Raw genomic sequence first — 19,602 nt, forward strand, 5'->3', positions numbered from 1 at the left:
GCATTTTCTGTTTGTAAATAATGTATTGACCTGCATTTTCCATAATATTTTGTCCTGTTTCGGAAAAAATGCGTAAAATTTGATAATTTCATCGATATTGAGTAGCACGCTTTGTAAGGTGTACGTCAACACTCTTCGGATCTCTATAGTGAAATACATTGAACTGACTAGCGATCTGCTCCTTATATACGAGTTGTAGGGAGAGCGTTGAAGAACGGGAAATATGGCGGACTATGCCTATTTACGAGTAGTGTTCAGCTTTAAAGAACTTTTAAAGTACCCATAGCTGCTGCACATTTTCTGAAGTTAAGTGATCTACCTAATACCCAGGTATATACAATCTGGAAATGTATGACCTTCCTCAATAGCTTAATTAGACATAATCTGGACATTTCAACTCTATCATGTACATGTATTAAAATGATCTGTATATCCTTCAAGTTTTGACTGATATGTGTGTTAATATAAGGACAAATATACAGTAATTATAGTACATTGGACATTTTAGATAATTTCATAATAATTGAACTATTGCAAGTTCAAAATTGTAATGATGAATCATCTTACACCACCCTCCCCTTTCCCAACACACTCTAATAAAAACATTGTATCATTCATTAAAAGTTAATAGTCATGCAAAGAGCTGGTTTCTAGAAGATTCTTTCTTACCACTTCTTCACAGAAGAACTGTAGATCTAGCCAGCTAATGGTGGTGATGATGGTCACTTTGTATACATGGACACTCCTGACATCAAACCAATTAACAGCTGTAGAAAATGTGTCAATGACGCCTCATTCTGTTTCTAAAAACATTAAAGAAATAAATCATAGCAAATAGTACAGGAACTGATGCGAAAGTATATTTTAATATTACTAGTACATGTATGTGCTCTTAAAACAGGATGCATCAAGTGAATTTTACAAGACCTCCCATTATAAAAATGAACAAAAAATTCTAGGTTATTACTTATTAAAAATCATTTGAATAAATCGAACTGAAAGTAATTAAGCTGATCAATAGAGCTGAATCTGCACACAACGTTGAATTAAACCAATTGCACGGTAAATTTGAAGGATTCAGTCCGATCCATTGCCTCAGGAAGTTAACGGAAGAGAATTTCATATTTATAACACAGTCATTCGATTAAAGTTTGAATTCCGATCCAAGTTTAAACAGGTAACAGAGCATGATCAATTAAGAACAGAAAAACCAATCATCATATCTATTTCTATGCTAGGATTTAAAACCTAAACAAACTTGGAAACTTTCCAGGTATGTTAAAACCTTCATCAAAGTGAAAGTAATTACGTGACATTTATACAGGTACTCGTTAAGTGTTTCAACAAGAAAGGTGTCGCAAGTAGAAATGACTTACAAAGTGATAATAATTTAATGGAAAAGGTCTTTGATTCAGATCACTTAAAATGATTTCCACATATCTATTAAATTGGCTTGGGAAAAAATCTTTTACATATATAACTGAATACATGATGTACATCTGTCAGTATACATGTGATAAAAAGGTTTCTTTTTTTAAAAAAAAAAATCATAATACAGACAATATAACCCCTTTTTAAAGCCCAATCTTTAAACTATGTTAAATTTGCAAAAAATAAATAACATAAGAAGGATATGGCCCATAATATTCAATAACCTCTCAATGAATCATATGGCCAAGCATGCATGCATAATAATTTAATACATGTATAAATCAAACAAGATAGACAATTATAAACATACCAAATAAACAGACTTCAATTCCGAGTCAATGAAATACCTTTGTAATTGTTAAACAATACCAATTATGGCATATTCTTTTCATCTCAGAGTCATGTGAGCCTCGACATTTTGCAATATCTACCTAAAGATTGCTTGACTTGAACCTGAAAGAATTCTGTGAACTCTGAGTCAATACTCATCGAACGTTCAACTGGGAATGTCAACATCTGCTTACGGACAGTGAAAGGGACTTATTTATTTCCATTTAAGCAACTGAATGCTTAAGCTACCTCAAAAGGGAAAACAACATGTTCTACCTAATTATCTGCAAGAATATGCATATATAATTTTTAGAAAATGATATTTCCTTATAAAATACTAGCCAATTTAAAAATTGCTTAATGGATGAAATTTACATCGAACAAATTAATTTCTACTTCAGAATACTAGTATTTTGAAATTAACATTGAAACAAACTAATTTAAATTTTACTTCAGAACATTTTTATGATAAATCTGCCAAATCTTCTAGAGCAGACAAACTGTATTAACCAACAGCTTAACTCTTCTTAATTTACAAGATTCATTCAATTCCAATACATGTACATGTATTACCGAATTATAAGGCTGCATGCCCTGATTTTCTGTAAATTCAAACATTTCAGTTCCATATATACAATTCCTTGACTAATTCATGTTGCTTTCCTGGATTTTTTTTTTTACCTTAGTTGTATGTAATATCTCCTTTTATTATTTGATATCTCTCCCTTCCATGATTTTTTTTTCAATGGCCACAGGTAAAACTTAACATAAAACAGTTGTCAATATTTACCTGTATTTCCTTATAGAATTTTCGTCATTAGTAGCAAGAATGAACCCTCAAGGAGAGATAAAATTTCAATAAAATGAATTTTGCAATTTCACAACTGGTGATAAGTTTCAGAAGTCATCAGATTTGCTCATATTGAGACAACTTTAACTCAGGTATAACCAATGTATTGTATATATACAGTAGAACACATAGAAAACTCAAATGTTAACTACTTTTTAAATAATGAATATCCTCTTTTCTTTGAGAAAATATGAAAAGATGCAAAAGGAATTTCTTTTGCAAGATATCTAGATTTTTAAATGAGTTATGGAAAACCAAATTAAAATAAAATTGCAAAAATGGCAGTTCAAGAATTGTGGCAAAGCAGGGTCTGATTTTTCCATGGTAAAAATTGAGTTGAATTGTAGAGAAGAAACTGATGGTTGATATATGACAAATTTTGCAATGTTCCAATTAGCAAATATGTAGCTTATATGTAAAAACTTTTTCAACAATCCCCATCAGAGAAGGTTCAATAGAAACTACACCACTATGCTTCATCACATATTTCCGAACACAAAGTAGATGTCACCTCCAATCACTTTTGATATCAGCTAGTCTCACTTTTACAATATATACATTTGTCAGTGTATACTTGTTCATATAAGTCTTTTATCCTTAATATCTCATTAGCTATTGGATATTTTTTTTCTTGGTCCCTGGTCGAATATGAAATAGTTCAAGATACTGCTGAACTAATATTAGGTATTGAAACTAAAGAATCTTCATTTTTTGCTATTCTTTAAATTCTCACAAAAATATCTTTTTTTATTTAACAAATACATTAAATTAAAGATTTCTTTTCATGTAGCCATATAATACTGCTTCTAAATTAACTTTTAGTACCAGTAAATTAATCTATATACTCCGGTACATCAAAAAATTTAAGTTTCCTCAACTAGCTGAATGTGACTATTGGTCATACTGCATTATCTTTTATTACAGAAATTGATCAAGTAATTATTATTGATACCAATATCTTTTTTTTTTCCTTAAAATATACAGATAATATGAATACTACCTGATGTTGTTTAGAGCTTGCTCCATTCAGTGTGAGACAAACCTCTAGTTACAAAGGAGGAGACAACGATTATTTCCTGTTGGTAAGACAATCAAGTGTAAAGACTGTACACTGATACATCTATATGGAGTAGGAAGGCTTATTCCCTTCCTGACACAGAGACTGAGATCAGCTTCCTGTATTATGTTCTTTTTAAGAACTCCATTATCACTCCATCTTTTATTGGAGTAAATATTTGAATGATTAAACTTTTGTCAAGTACCAACTAGGGTATTACAAATACTTCCAATTCTCCTTCAAGGATAAATTTCTTATATATAACCCACCTATACACAAAGTAATCACTATTATCGATAACTGGTTAAAAAAAATAACAAAATCTTCTTTTTAAATTTAGCAATTTGCTGCATATTCAATTGTGTATGTCCTTAAATCTTGACTTTTGGGGTCTTCATTAACCTACTTTTATGAATCATTTCATTAAGATGTTTATTACATCTTCTTTGCTTAAGGTTTTGTTTATAATTAATTACAGATGTAAACATAAATTAAAGGAAACTTCTGCATAATCTTATGTAAAAAAAGCATCCAAAATATGCTAGAATAATAGGCATGACAAACCCATAAGTACGTACATATATATTGTTTACCAGAAATGAAACACCTCAATCACTGTCACTTTATTTCATAAATTCAATCAGCTTTTATACTACATACTATTAAATCTGCTCTGCTGTTATTGCAAAATTTCACTCTAGGGTATTATGCTGCATGTATTGCCTTCACTATAGCTTACATTAAATTAACTCAAAAGCATTATGCAGTTAACTTTATAATATATATTAATTTAAATCAAATCTAACAGTCAACAGGTCAAGGATGTCATACACAAATTTCATAAAACCACAACATAATCTCCTGACATATCACAATGACATAACGAGATGACATGAACAATTTGACCCGGTAGTTCCTGGTCTTATAGGATATACCACAAGTGAACGGGAGCTATTCAATATGCCTTAAATCTACAAAATTTTGAAATCCATCCAACATTTTTAGTCATGAATAAATATGTCTTACACAAAGATACCAAAGTACTGCATTCAAGAACACATTAGTAAACTGACATTTAAATGTGAATGTGTATATATATTCCAAGGGTCAAATATATGTCCCTAATATTGTACCTTGTACTTGTAGTTAAAGAATGGATCGAACTACATATAACAACATGCATACATATAGCATTGTGGGGAGTGGGGATCCCCCTTTTTTCAAGCAAAACTTTTTAGCTCACCTGAGCTTTTTTGTCACTTGCAGTTCACTGTCCATCTGTCTGTCTGTCTGTAAGAACAACTGGGACTGAATTTTACCAAAATTCGTACATAGCATCCCTATATCTGCTCTGAAAACTTGAACTGTTCCATCATCCAACAAATAAAGGCCAATTTCAGCATCCAAAGCAGGTCTGGTCTTGTGCATCTCTTTACTGTTCATTGTGACAGGTATTACTCAATCCTAGGGCATGTTTGAAAACAATACAACACAGTTTTAAAAACAATATCCAGTCAGCATGTTTTTGAAATCCATCCTGCATGATTGATCATTATATAATTCCTTCATATTGACATTCCACATCAATGGTTTTTACTAGAATTATCTTTCCAAGTTTGATCTGCATGCACTTTCTTACATCGGGATCATCAAGTTATCTCAGATTAAATGTCAATGTGCTGTACAAAAGCACACAGTCTAAATTATAAATGAAATGAATAAAATGAATATATTTTGTTTATTATGGCCTTAAGTAACCCCTTCCATCTTTCACATTTCTGATATCCATATTCAACTTATTTCTCCAAAACTAATCAATATATTGATTTTCTTCATCATTTCTCTCTGTAATGTAGTGCAATAGAATCAATTATAGTCAAAAGTCACATCAATTCCCTTGACTAGGTATTTGTATATTCACTTAAAACATTGTTGTGACATCATGCCTTTGTTCTTGCAGTCTAAAAATTTACCTGTAGCCGTCCGATAATAATAATTACTGTTAAAGTGAAATTTGTGTGAAATTGTTTGTATAATTAATGCTTGATTTATATTATCTTAATCTTGTTGATTTGTAGTAATTGCTCTAAGCTACAGACTGCAGTGATCTGTTTATGTGATAAGGTCTTGACCGCTCATTAAGATTTGGCTGGGAAATTTAGCTCTTGTATCAGCATTGCTGACTTTTATCACCCGAGTCTCAGGGGAATTGAATGTCCGAAGTGCCGGCCATGAGAAAATGCAGAATTCATAGTGTTCACAATTAACGGGTTAATTTAGCAGTGATTGACAGTCTGTAGGTTGGGCAGTTCTTAATATTTAGCGTAGAATTTGTGTGTTCAATTAGTTACTCAGTCGGGTCCTGTGTGTAAAGTGTTACACGGGAATACAAAATAAACTTTGTTGGAAACTTTGGGCGTTTTTATTTAAAAACAGAAAGTTTCGGTGTAACATTTTAAGTGGTGGCAGCGGTAAAGGATCCTAATTAAATGTGAAATATTGTTTGAAATTTAATACATATATTTGGATTTAACAAGCGGAATTAAAATGCCAAGGAAACGGGACTTGGAATTGGAATTACAACTTTCTAAACAAAAACAGGAACATGAATTGCGTTTAAAAACACTTGAATTGGAACATGAAAAAGAAATTTTGGAATTACGTGTTCAGCTAGAGAAGGCCAATTCAACACCAGGAGCACATTCGACAGGAATGCCAAAAATTAAATTTCAACCATTTAATCAGGAAAAGGATGACATTTTGTGCTATCTCTCTGAATTTGATGCGGTAGCTGAGCATGCAGGTTGGACTGAGAACTCAAAGGCTTTACAGCTTAGGTCACTTTTAACCGGAGAAGCTCGAGAAGTGTCGCAGCAAGTGACTTCGGGATACAGAGATCTGTATAAGGCTCTTTTGAATCGATTCGGCAAGCGCCCAGCAGACTACTTTCAGTTCCTGGAGGAAATTAAACGTAGACCAGGAGAAACTTACAGAGGATTAATGTCGAGAATAGATCTGTATTTGAGTCGTTTCATTGATGAGAAAGATCCTGTACAAAAGTTCCGAGAAGAGTATTTCTTAAAGGCGTTATCTCCTCAACAAGCCCAGTGGATTAGACGGAATAAGGGAAGCAGTGAATTAGTTGAAGCTGCTGAGGATTACATTCTACCAACAAAATCGGCCGAGGACAGAAAACTTCTAAATCCTAAAGTGTTAGGTGAGAAGAAGAGCCAGGAACAGGGGAACTCCGGAAAACAGAAAAGTTTGGAAAAAGTGAAATGTTTTAGCTGTGGGAACTTTGGACATTATGCAAACAAATGCCCAAAGAAAGGTAATCTAGCGTCGTGTTTCGTGAAAGGAGCATTATGGGGTTTACATTATGTTCCGGGGAAAGTGGATGATGTGGAAGTGTCAATGGTCAAGGACACTGGAACATCTATGACGCTATTGTGGGAGGATCTTGTTGATCCAAAATGTGTTCTACATGGACAAACTACTTCCTTGGTTACAGCTATTGGACAGCCATTCGAGGCTAAGTTAGCAGTGGTTAACCTGGAAACACCAATGTTTAAGGGACATGTTCAGGTAGGTTTAGTACCTGATCTGGTTGCAGATGGTTTATTGGGAATAGATGTTCTGGAGAGGAACAAAGTTGCAGCTGTGGTTACGAGAGCCAAAGCAAAAGAACAAGAACAAAATGAATTAAGTGCCAAAAATCGCATGAATAAATGTGATGTCGAACCAAGGGACTTAAATGTCGTGGTAACTAAGGATGAGGCTGATGAAGTGAACCTTGATTTACCGGAAACTACATTACTGGCAGCAACAGAAAATGAAATTGGAATTGAGCAGGAATTTCCTAACGACGCCACAGAAACCATTTCAGATCTTGTCTTTGGACATGGGCTGACACAAATGCAGAGACAGAGTTTAAGGGATGTCTGTCAGAAATTTTCAAGAATTTTCACATCAAAGCCGGGAAAGTGTGATGTTATCTCACATACAATCAGAACAACGTCTGAGAATCCAATTACTCAGAGACCTTACAGGATACCGGAAGCTAAGAAACAGGAAGTGAAGGAGTCTTTGAATGAAATGTTAGAACAAGGACTCATTACAACATCCAAAAGTCCGTGGGCCTCACCAATTGTCCTTGTCAACAAGCCTGATGGGACAATTAGAATTTGTGTTGATTATAGGAAACTGAATGAAATAACTCTCACGGATCCTTATCCCATTCCACGCATGAGTGAAGTATTTGAGAAAATTGGAAGTGCAAAATATTTGAGTAGATTTGATCTAACAAAAGGCTACTGGCAAGTTCCGCTGGCAAAGGAAACGCGCGAGAAATCCGCCTTCATCACCCCATTTGGCCTTTTCGAGTTTACAGTGATGCCGTTTGGTATGAAGACGTCTCCAGCATCATTCATAAGACTTATGGATCGTATTTTAGATGGAACTCAAAATACTGTTGCGTACTTTGATGACATAATTGTTTACAGTCAGACGTGGGAAGACCATATCAAACATGTAACAGAACTACTTCAGCGTATTCATGAGGCCAATCTTACCATCAGACCATCAAAATGTAAGTTGGGAGCAACAGAAATCATCTGTTTAGGACACATAGTTGGTGGAGGGACAATTAGACCAGACCCTAGGAAATTGAAGGCCATGGAGGATTTTCCACTTCCCTTGACAAAGAAGGAATTAAGATCATTCTTGGGATTAACTGGATACTATCGCCAGTATATAGGAAATTATGCGGACATAACTGTACCACTGACTGATCTACTGAGAAAAAGTCAACCCGCAGAATTAAAATGGACGGAGAGGGAAGTGCAGTCATTCAAGAAACTGAAGGAGGCCCTGATGACAGCTCCTGTTTTGGTCAATCCTAACTTCAATTTACCGTTTGTACTACAAACAGATGCGAGTAATAACGCAATTGGGGCTGTCCTGAGCCAACAGATGCCAGATGGTGATCACCCAGTTGCTTACCTTAGTAAGAAGTTACTTCCAAGGGAAAAGAACTATTCAACGATAGAGAAGGCATTATTAGCCATCGTTTGGGCCATTGGATCGTTCTCGTATTACCTAGAGGGGAGGAAGTTTTACGTAGAAACAGATCACAATCCACTAACATGGTTGCATCGCTTGAAGAATAAAAATCAGAGACTGTTGCATTGGGCCCTCGCACTACAATCGTACACCTTTGAAGTTAGATATAAGAGAGGAAGCAAAAACACAAATGCAGACGGATTATCAAGAATCTGAAAAGTGAAATGTGTTTGTGAATTATGGGCAATTATTGTGAAAATTTTATATTCATAAAATTCAAGTGCATTCAGTTTGGATTTACAGTGAAATTCATTTTGGATTTATATTATTCTATTGATAATTAATTGCTATTAACTGTTAAATACTAGTCTTATTTGGACTGGTTAAAGTGAATTTAGTGACTGGTTAAATTTAATGTTGCTCTATACAGAATTATGAACTTGGAAAAAATTCAACTATTGACAGTTAAATTTTTATCTTTGGAAGGGAGGTGTTAAAGTGAAATTTGTGTGAAATTGTTTGTATAATTAATGCTTGATTTATATTATCTTAATCTTGTTGATTTGTAGTAATTGCTCTAAGCTACAGACTGCAGTGATCTGTTTATGTGATAAGGTCTTGACTGCTCATTAAGATTTGGCTGGGAAATTTAGCTCTTGTATCAGCATTGCTGACTTTTATCACCCGAGTCTCAGGGGAATTGAATGTCCGAAGTGCCGGCCATGAGAAAATGCAGAATTCATAGTGTTCACAATTAACGGGTTAATTTAGCAGTGATTGACAGTCTGTAGGTTGGGCAGTTCTTAATATTTAGCGTAGAATTTGTGTGTTCAATTAGTTACTCAGTCGGGTCCTGTGTGTAAAGTGTTACACGGGAATACAAAATAAACTTTGTTGGAAACTTTGGGCGTTTTTATTTAAAAACAGAAAGTTTCGGTGTAACAATTACCAGTCTGATAATATATTATCGGACGGCAATGATAACAAAATCGGACGGTATTTAAAAAACAAAATGAAGAGTGAAATAAAGGTTAAACATGTCCAAAACCACAAAAATTTTAGGTGAAAAAAGCAATCGCAAAGAAATCAAGTTGCTATACAAAATAGCAAATCCATGAAGAAATCGAGCTTAAACCTTCCTCCAAATGAATACTTCCCACCATTTAACAGTGTTTTTGATACAACACTTTGAATAAGCGAATTTAATCAATTTCTCTGAGAAATAATCGGCAAATCTATTAATTTTAAAAAGATTGTTTCCAGGTCGTTGCACTTTCAAAACCTGAGAATTTCCATTAAATAGACTAAAACTCCTGGATGAAAATCTCCATTTTTACTTTCCATGGTGATGGCAATAATATCACAAAAAAATGATATCTGTATCAATTTGTGCACAAATTAAATAAAAAAATTCCAAATTTAAAAGTAATTCATCACCACTGGACCCCTGTCCTGCTTAGCTAAACGACTGCCATTGAATGAATGAAATGAAACAAGAGTTCACTCACTGTTTTACTGTCTCATTTCTTTTGTCTACTTATTAGACGGGTAAAAAACAATTGATGCCTGAACTCCCATTGTGTTATTATCGGACTCCTCCAGGTAACTTTTGGACATTTAAATGGCAATGTTTTAAGTAAGATATATGCCTCATACTATTCTATATGTAAAATTATCAGACAGTTTTCGGCCCTGACGGGCCTCAAACAGTCTGATAATTTTACATATAGAACAGTATTCGGCATATATCCATTACATAATTTATAAACCCTGAATAAAACAACTGGACTTATCTCTGATAATGGTATGTAGAAATCAATTTAAGATCAAGCATACGACATTAGTAAAACTTAAGAAAAAATTAATGCATAACTTTTGGATTTCTATGGGGTTTTTTTATAAACCATTGCATTGATAAAAAGTATAAACTATTCTGCAAAATACATGTATTCAGTATAAAACATAAAAGAACAAGAAGGTCCTTGGATCACAATGCTTACCTCCAACACTTGCAAGAGCATGATGAGAAAAGATTTAATTTTTAAAATTATTTTCCTCTTTACTCCTACAAAAGTTTTGACTGTAATGCCTAGGTCACATTTAAGCCGATGGTCGGGCGACTTATTTTTTCTGGTCTTGTCGGCTGAAAGAACATGATCGGCCGACACAGAATCGGGCGACACGGAGCAGTCACATTATTTCCTAGGGACACCGATAAATACATGTAACACAAAAATCTTTTTTCTTTAGAAATCAGCAATATTTTTTCTTAAATCTATATTCAGATAGGTGACGTGAGTAATGTTTGCAAGGAAAAGTGGCAGAATCTTACAAAATTGTGACTCCATGTTGAAAATGTGTGCAAAATTTTGCATGGAATTGCATAAAAATGACAAATGGTGCATATATAAACAGCAAAGAATACTTAAGATTTCTTTATTATCTTACGGATTAATTATTTATTTTATTTCCGTTCAAAAAATATATATCAATCCATGCATCAAAATTTTGTTTGTGTTTTGTATCCTTAATAGGTTAAATATTCACAAGTCGGCCAATCGTCGCCCGATCATCGAGCTTTGAGCTACAGTTTGATTTTAAGCGTCGGCCGAAATTTTAAACACCCTAATTGTCCAACGACAGACGACCGACTTAATAAACTGACCGCTGATGGTCGGACGATGATTGAAGGTTGGTCGACGGATAACTTCAATTGAAAAAATTGGCCACCGACGCATAAAAATTATAACTTGGACCGATGGACAAAAAATTGGTCGGCCGACAAAAAAAGAGATCAAAATCGGCCAAGACAACGACCGATGAACTGCCGACTGTCACCCTAAGAATCCCATTTTTGCTTCAAAACCCATCGGCCGTTGGTCGTTTTTGGAAATGTGACGAGGGTTTAAATGGTGGCCCACCTAATCCACTGGGGTTATGATTTGAACAATCTTGAATCTATAGTACAACCTGATGTTTCCATAAAAATATGACTAATCATGGTAAATTTGTTGTTCATAACAAGATTATTAAAAGATTTTTCCTATGCATTCCTGGTGCACAGTAAAAATTTGATCGCCAATATGTGGCCCCAGCTTTTGGCATTTGGATTTGAGCAAATGTATTATTCTACATTATTTCACAATGGAAGACACTCAGTCCATCAGAAAGACTCAGCTGAGTCTTTGGCTCATGCGAGTTAATAAAAGAAATTTAATTTTTTGATTAATTGATCATCTTATGTACTGTAGATCTTTCAGTCTTTGTACTGAAAGCTGAAGTTAATATGCTATTCAAGGTTTATAAGACAGCTACTATACTAATTGTAAACACTTGTATTTATAAAAACGTTTCTCACTTAAACTAAAAATTGTTCTAGCGAATGGCGCAGCGGCTTTCACTTAATTGCTGTTATGCAACAATTTAACTTTACTAAACTTTACTATAATGCAATAATACACTAAATTAATTCTACTAGAACCCTTTAGTCTTGCACATGATATACATGTACTAAAAATATACTAAAAAATAACAACTCTATGCTTATGTACTCTTCATACCGATCAAATTAGCAGATGCATAAATCCTAGCATAACAAGAGGCCCAGGGGCCACATCGCTCACCTGAGCAATTGGCTAGGAAAAAACACAGATCAGATCAGAACTGAAAGTAAACTGGGGGGGGGGGGGGGGGGGCACTTGAATTTCACACCCCCCAAGGGGGTCATGATTTGAACAAACTTGAATCTACACTGCCTGAGGATGATTCCCTATAAATATAACAAAGCCTGGCTTTGAAGTACTTGAAAAGAAGATTTTAAAAGGTTTCCCTATATGTTCCTATGTAAAACTTTGATCGGCCATTTTGGCCCCACCCTATCCCCGGGGGTCATGATTTGAACAAACTTGAATCTACACTACCTGAGGATGATTCCACATGAGTTTCATCTTTCCTGGCCCAATGGTTCTTGAGAAGAAGATTTCTAAAGATTTTTCTTATATATTCCTATGTAAAACTTTGATCGGCCATTTTGGCCCCACCCTACCCCCGGGGGTCATGATTTGAACAAACTTGAATCTACACTACCTGAAGATGATCCCAAATGAGTTTCATCTTTCCTGGCCCAGTGGTTATTGAGAAGAAGATTTTTAAAGATTTTTTCTATATATTCCTATGTAAAATTTTGATCGGCCATTTTGGCCCCACCCTACCCCCGGGGGTCATGATTTGAACAAACTTGAATCTACACTACCTGAGGATGATCCCACATGAGTTTCATCTTTCCTGGCCCAGTGGTTCTTGAGAAGAAGATTTTTAAAGATTTTTCTTATATATTTCTATGTAAAACTTTGATCGGCCATTTTGGCCCCACCCTACCCCCGAGGGTCATGATTTGAACAAACTTGAATCTACACTACCTGAGGATGATTCCACATGAGTTTCATCTTTCCTGGCCCAGTGGTTCTTGAGAAGAAGATTTTTTAAAAATGCCATTAATTTTTCTCTAATTCATAATTATCTCCCCTTGGAAAAGGGCCTGGCCCTTCATTTGAACAAACTTGAATCACCTTCACCCAAGGATACTTTGTACCAAGTTTGGTTGAAATCGGCCCAGTGGTTCTTGAGAAGAAGATGAAAATGTGAAAAGTTTACGACAACAACGACGACGACAGATGACGGACAAATTTTGATCAGAATAGCTCACTTGAGCCTTCGGCTCAGGTGAGCTAAAAAGTTAATATTCGCAGCAGGTGTTGACACTGATCACTGGTGATTCAGAGAGTGTCCCCAACGATTTCAAATAGACTGAAATGATATACATAAAATCTGTTGCTGAAACAATTATGATCTAACTTAACCATATTATTAAGCTTACGAACAAACTGTTGGAGAATAAAAGATCCATTGGACCTATGATTGTCAACTGTGTTTGTCTTAGTTTGAATAAAACAAAACAGAAATTAATTATAATTCATGCAAAGACATGGAACAGGTAAAAACAACTATTAGTCCTACAAATCTGATAATAAAAGATGACAACAGGTAGTTTACTTAAAGCAGATTGGTACAAAAATCTCAGATATAGGATACCATAATGATATTCTTATATCTAAGAGACCACAACTGGTTAAAAATACAAGTGACAGTAATTTTTTTATGTACATAACATTTATCTCCTTATGTCTATAAGCAGAATAATAAAGATGAGTAAAGACATACCCCATTTACCTTAAAAAATAATTTGACTAGGATTTATCCAATACAATCCATGCCCTCAGAATTATTTACTGGTCCCTTATATTATGTTTATACTCAATTAATAGCCCACACTTGCCATAAAATATACCAGCTATTAGGGTTCCTTAAGTCCAGAAAATCAAGAACTGCACGGCATCTTCATTTTTTAAAATCTACTACTGCATGATTATTAAAACATGTGCACTGTATAGGCTCATATAACAGTTCAATCCAATGGTAGATGAATTTAAAAACTAATTGCGAAATTCAGAAGTGCATGGACTATATCCAGAGAATATCATTTAAAAAGGATCATGGGATTTAAACCAAATATTGATTAAGGCTTTCAAGGTCACTTACTACTAACATTGTAGTGTTTGTAGGAATGAGATTCAGAATTAAATTCATTATGTTCTTTACCTAGGAGGGGTTCTTTCAGTAGTTTACAATGGACACATCAAGTGAACACATCATGACTGAAGCACTCTACATCAAATTATGCCACGTACACTGGCACATTATTAGACAGTAAATTTTACTAAAAAATACATTACAAAACCATGAAAATAGTTCAGATATCACTAAGTGGATTTTTGTAGGTATAACACCTCATTCACACATTAATTTAAAAATTGTTACATCCGTCATCTAATTCCTGAATATATAATTATCCACTTCAACTCTGATGTTGACAGATTAAAAAATATGCACCTGTACATTAGTGTTGAAACAGATAGTCCATCCTATTTCACTATTTCCTATTGACTTCAGATGTCATCAGATTCTATCAGAAATATCTGAAATACAATTACTTTATCAGGCCTCGCAGATATATACTAACAAAAGGAGGGGAGTTTTATTTTTTGACTATATTTTTTTTTTCACCACACTATATACCAATTCATTATTATTGGTCCTGTGATTAACATGAACATGCTTTTGCATCTTTGGTTGTGTTGAAATGAGGACTATATGGCTACAATTGCAGGTTCAATTTACTCAATAATTCTTTTCTAAAGATTTTTTCATATCCCAAACTTTATAAGGCAATTTAAGTTTTAACAAACTGGTTTACAGTTCTACATGTATATTTACAACTTTAACAACTTATGATCAACATAAAAAAGTTTTCTTACCAATGACTTTGTGATGACATAGTGTGTCCCCACTTTTTTACATGGCTTAATTAGTTTGAAAAAAAAAAAAAAAAAACCTTTTTGCCCTTGTTATTTAACAATGATATACCAATACATGTGCAATGTAAGTCAATTGCCAAAAAATACTAAACAAACATGACAGTGTCATCTTTTACTTAGCTTATGAATGATAAGGAATCATTATTTCTGATTTGTTTTCACTTTCTAAGAATCATTTTATTTCTAATCTGAATATCACTCATTTGACTACATTGTCTTGTAATGACACTACAAAACATTTCTGTGATATAAGAATCCTCTGTCAGTCAACATATAATTAATGACAACAACTTTTAACATGTTTAACTTGATGAGAGTTAAATATAAAGAACTGAACGTAAACATGATTTATAAACAATAGTTGTATTGATCAGTCCCAATATTATAAGTTGATCAATGCAAGTTAAAGTACCATTGGAATACAAGTTATCTTTACAAAATATTGACATCTTGCAGTTGTGTTTTTTAATGTTTAAGGATGATAATTAACATTAATGAAGATGCAGCTCTGTCACAATTGTATATATTTGTAACAGGAAAGAAGAAAAACGCAGCAGACCAGACCAAGACTCACGACGAACCCGGGCCCCCCGAATCTCCAGTCAGTTGCTTACTGACTAAGCTATCTGGCCACTAGCAATCGAAATCAGCTGACCGTCACATTCTTCCCTCCTTAGAGATCTTTGCCCCCCCCCCCCTCCCCAAAGATGGGCAAAGACCCCAACCAAGGCTCATCCCTAGCAGGCCTCTCACCTGTCACTTCAAGAGCATGGCATGGAACCAAATGTTACGGGATAGGAGAAAGTGTATAGCTGGACTGGGAATCAAACCCAGGACCCCTGCATCACTAGTCAGATGCTTTACCGACTGAGTTATCCAGGTTGATATCCACGGCCCAAACTATTACATATTATATGTGAAATACTGGTATACCAGGGGTATTTCACTCCAATATTAGTCATTTAGTTATCACATGTCAGTGTGACATATAAACTCCAAATATCTATGTGAAGAAGTACATTTTAATTAGATAATATGAGCAAATTAAATTTTTATTAAAGTATAAAATATGTCCAAGTCTGTAATTTACATCATATTCTGGCAAAAAACACCTATCTAATTTGCTTGAACAATTCTTCAAACATGTTTTAAAACAATCTGAGCTTATGAGCTTTTAATAATACAAATGAATTATACAGATAGCGCTGTTCTCAATGTACGTGATATATGTTAGTTCTTACCACAGGATTCAAAATTGTTACAAATTCCTTTAATTTTTTGTGCGACTTATTGCATATGCATTTTTGCCAAGTCCCATACCTTATATCTCAGAACTATTCAAAATTATCTGGTACCTGTGGAGTGAAGTGAAAAGATATAGCTTGAGGGGGAAGGGGGGGGGGCTAAGTGCCCATAGATCCCCAGAAGCTCTGAGGCAAATCTTGCACTGCGGACATTTCCTGGCACTTAATTTTTTAACCAAAATTATCTCTTTAACTTATTAATTTGAATTACATTTTACTGGTACATGTATATGGCATTGCAACATTGTATTGACCTTTAATTCTCTTTTTTTTTTTTTATTTTCAGAGTTCCATTTATTTAAAGACCTTTCTCTGATTCTGTGATCCAAGGTTTTCAACAGTAGCTAATTTCCCTGGCAAACTCCTAAATTCCAATTTATACCCTGAATCATATAATAAGAAGGTAAAATTTTGAGCCATGACAGATTTATCAGTGATAAAATTAAACAGTAAGCTCAGAAAATATCAAGAAACTTACAAAAAAAAAAGAAAAAAGAATACAAATGAACAACCTATATGGAATTCTGATTTAAAATAAAGCCAAGAAATCCATGTCTGAAAAATACAGTTCATCACCTGAGTACTCTGGTAATGTTGGTGATAATGGGTACTTCTGGTGATAACAAGTAATTGCCATGGATAGACTTACAAAAATACTGTATGTATCACTGAAAGATTGATTGATAAATGTTTTGTAGTCCTCCATCATCTTAATATATTTAATAAGCAGAATAGTGTGATTGTGTTGTATTCTGTAACTGGTGGCTTCAAAGTTGTTCTTAGGGGGGTGAACCTGAGGAGCAAAATTCGAATTCAGAATAGAAAACATATAACATACCATCGAGCTGCATGAAAATCCATGGGGATGTATGATATATATTAGAGAATATGTGGTAAAACCCATACTGCCTACCCCTTTTGTTTTCAATATCTTATTAATATTTTTTTTTTATTTATGGCATTTACGTAAGTAAATGATTTTTTTTATCATAATAACATGTTATGTACAATGTAACAAAGTACATTTTTATAATAGGGGTTTAAACACTCCGACCATCAGGCCTGTATCACTTGATATATCATTCAATAAAAAGTGGTATTATGCATTGTGTTTATTATGTAATAGACTGTAAGTATATGATGAGTACTGTGAGTAAAACACACTTATAACCATGCAATAGGCAGGGACGGGCAATTTTGCTTCATTATAAACTAATAATTTGTTATATTTGTTAGCTTCACAATATGTTTAAAACCCAAGAGTAATGAAGATCACTATGCTATAAGCCTCAATTAATGCATTATAAGTTTGCTTTAAACATGTTTTACTAGCTGTATTCAGAAATTGGAATTCTGTCGTTTTCTGAGACCCAATACTGGAAACAAAAATTTTTTCTGTAAAAGTAACCTAGTCCTGTCTGGACCCTGAGGTGATATAGTTCAGTAGCAAATATTTCAAAATATGACTAACTCAACATTTTTAGCAATTTTTGGTGAACACAGTATATAGTTGACACATCACAGAGGGTAAATTTCTGGGCAGTTTTCAATATAAGATATATAAACAGATATATACATGTATATGCTACATAACATTCTCAACATTTATCAGAGCATTGCTAAATTAATAACATCTTCAAAAGTAACTTTACATGTAATATTCTCTACAGGTAAAAGTAATACACGTAAATTAATAACAAGGTATTTTCGTGAAATATCAGAGCCACATTTTCGTTCATCCCAAGACTGAAAAATACAGCATACTCATGGAGAAAATGGCATGAAACCATTTCTTTACGAAAGATCAGAAATATTTGTACGATGACAACATACCTGACTGTTTACATCTTACATGTGATAAGAAGTGACGTTGCAACGTCCCGAATATGGAACATTAAAACTACTTTAAATTTTTACTTACCGACTCTTTTCAGAAGCTAAACTTAAAGCTGAAAAAATATGAATGGACTCATCCCCTCTGATTCATAAATGGACAACATGTCTTGATTTGTTACGATTGATTGATCGGAACCCGATCGCTTGTACTAGCAACGCACACGGCGTGAATAAATGGACCAAATTCATTGGTCCGTGTCCAAAAGAAAAAATATTAACTCGTTCCGTGAATGGGAATTCAAGTGTATTTCAGCTTAGTATCCGAGGTGTTTTTTTGGAAATGTAAATAAATTAAAGATGATACACTGATCACCAAAAATTTTCTTCTTTTCATCCCAAAGATGAATTCCTGGCTGCAATAATGTAGCTACAAGGGGAGGGGGGGGGGCTCATATTATTATAGCAAATGAATTCCATGTTGACCAGTGGTAGCTGCAGATCTGTAGCGTTATGGTTTTATATATTTGTCTTTGACCATAACGCTACAGATCCCGTAGTGCAAAAAAGGTGCAATTTACGGCGCAATATTTTTTGCGCTCTTTTGGGGAGAATTTCTCCACTTTCTTGCATTGGTCAATCAAGTATACTTTCACGTTCTAATTCTAGACACATTCTGTAGCCAATATGTATATAGTTTATCCACCTCCAAACCATTTATAGTTGTCTCTACAGGCAATAAACTCGCTGGATATGAATTTTCAGTAATCTAACAGATAATTTTAATCAAGCGAGTTTATCACTTGTAGAGACGACTATAAAGGGTTGGGATATGGATAAAATATACAGATTAATTAAATAATGTGTCTAGAATTAGGGGTTGAAAGGTATTTGATTGAACGATGCTGGAAAGTGGTGAAATTCTCCCCAAAAGAGCGCAAAAAATATTGCGCCGTAAATTGCACCTTTTTTGCATTAGGGGATCTGTAGCGTTATGGTCAAAGACAAATATATAAAACCATAACGCTACAGATCTGCAGCTAGACCAGTGGGACAACAACAACGACATATATGTCATTTAAATTCATATTACGTTGCATTTTGCATGCATGTATGATATCATATATTGATATTAGTAAGTTATTTTTCCAATATTAATATTATAATAAGATTGGTAACTTGGATGTTAACATTATTTTCTGAAAGTGCAAAGAACAAAGTAGGGTATTGGCCAAAAAAATGCCGGATGTCAGAACTGCTCCGTTCCAAACATTTTAAAGAGCTTAGAAATTTTAGAATTAA

The 19,602-nt window shown here is 34.1% G+C and overlaps 1 protein-coding gene across 2 annotated transcripts in view; it reads right to left on the minus strand.

Moving 5' to 3' along the window:
• LOC134256219 (ceramide glucosyltransferase-like) overlaps nucleotides 1-18,534 on the minus strand; it is a 29,595-nt gene extending 11,061 nt beyond the window's left edge. Inside the window, exons 1-2 of one of the 2 annotated variants that reach the window (XM_062738882.1) lie at nucleotides 18,389-18,534; nucleotides 670-803 (exon numbers count right to left, since the gene is read on the minus strand). The gene's annotated coding sequence lies outside the window, so the exon portion shown is untranslated. Of the gene's footprint in view, nucleotides 1-669; nucleotides 804-3,608; nucleotides 3,754-18,388 lie in introns of those variants that run through there. The other variant, XM_062738883.1, reaches the window with a different exon arrangement.
• Between the last annotated feature and the right edge of the window lie 1,068 nt (nucleotides 18,535-19,602).

Source organism: Saccostrea cucullata, unplaced genomic scaffold, assembly GCF_032062105.1.
Source record: "Saccostrea cucullata isolate Sc308-1 unplaced genomic scaffold, CSIRO_AGI_Scuc_v1 ctg945, whole genome shotgun sequence".
NCBI classification, from domain to species: Eukaryota; Metazoa; Mollusca; class Bivalvia; order Ostreida; family Ostreidae; genus Saccostrea; species Saccostrea cuccullata.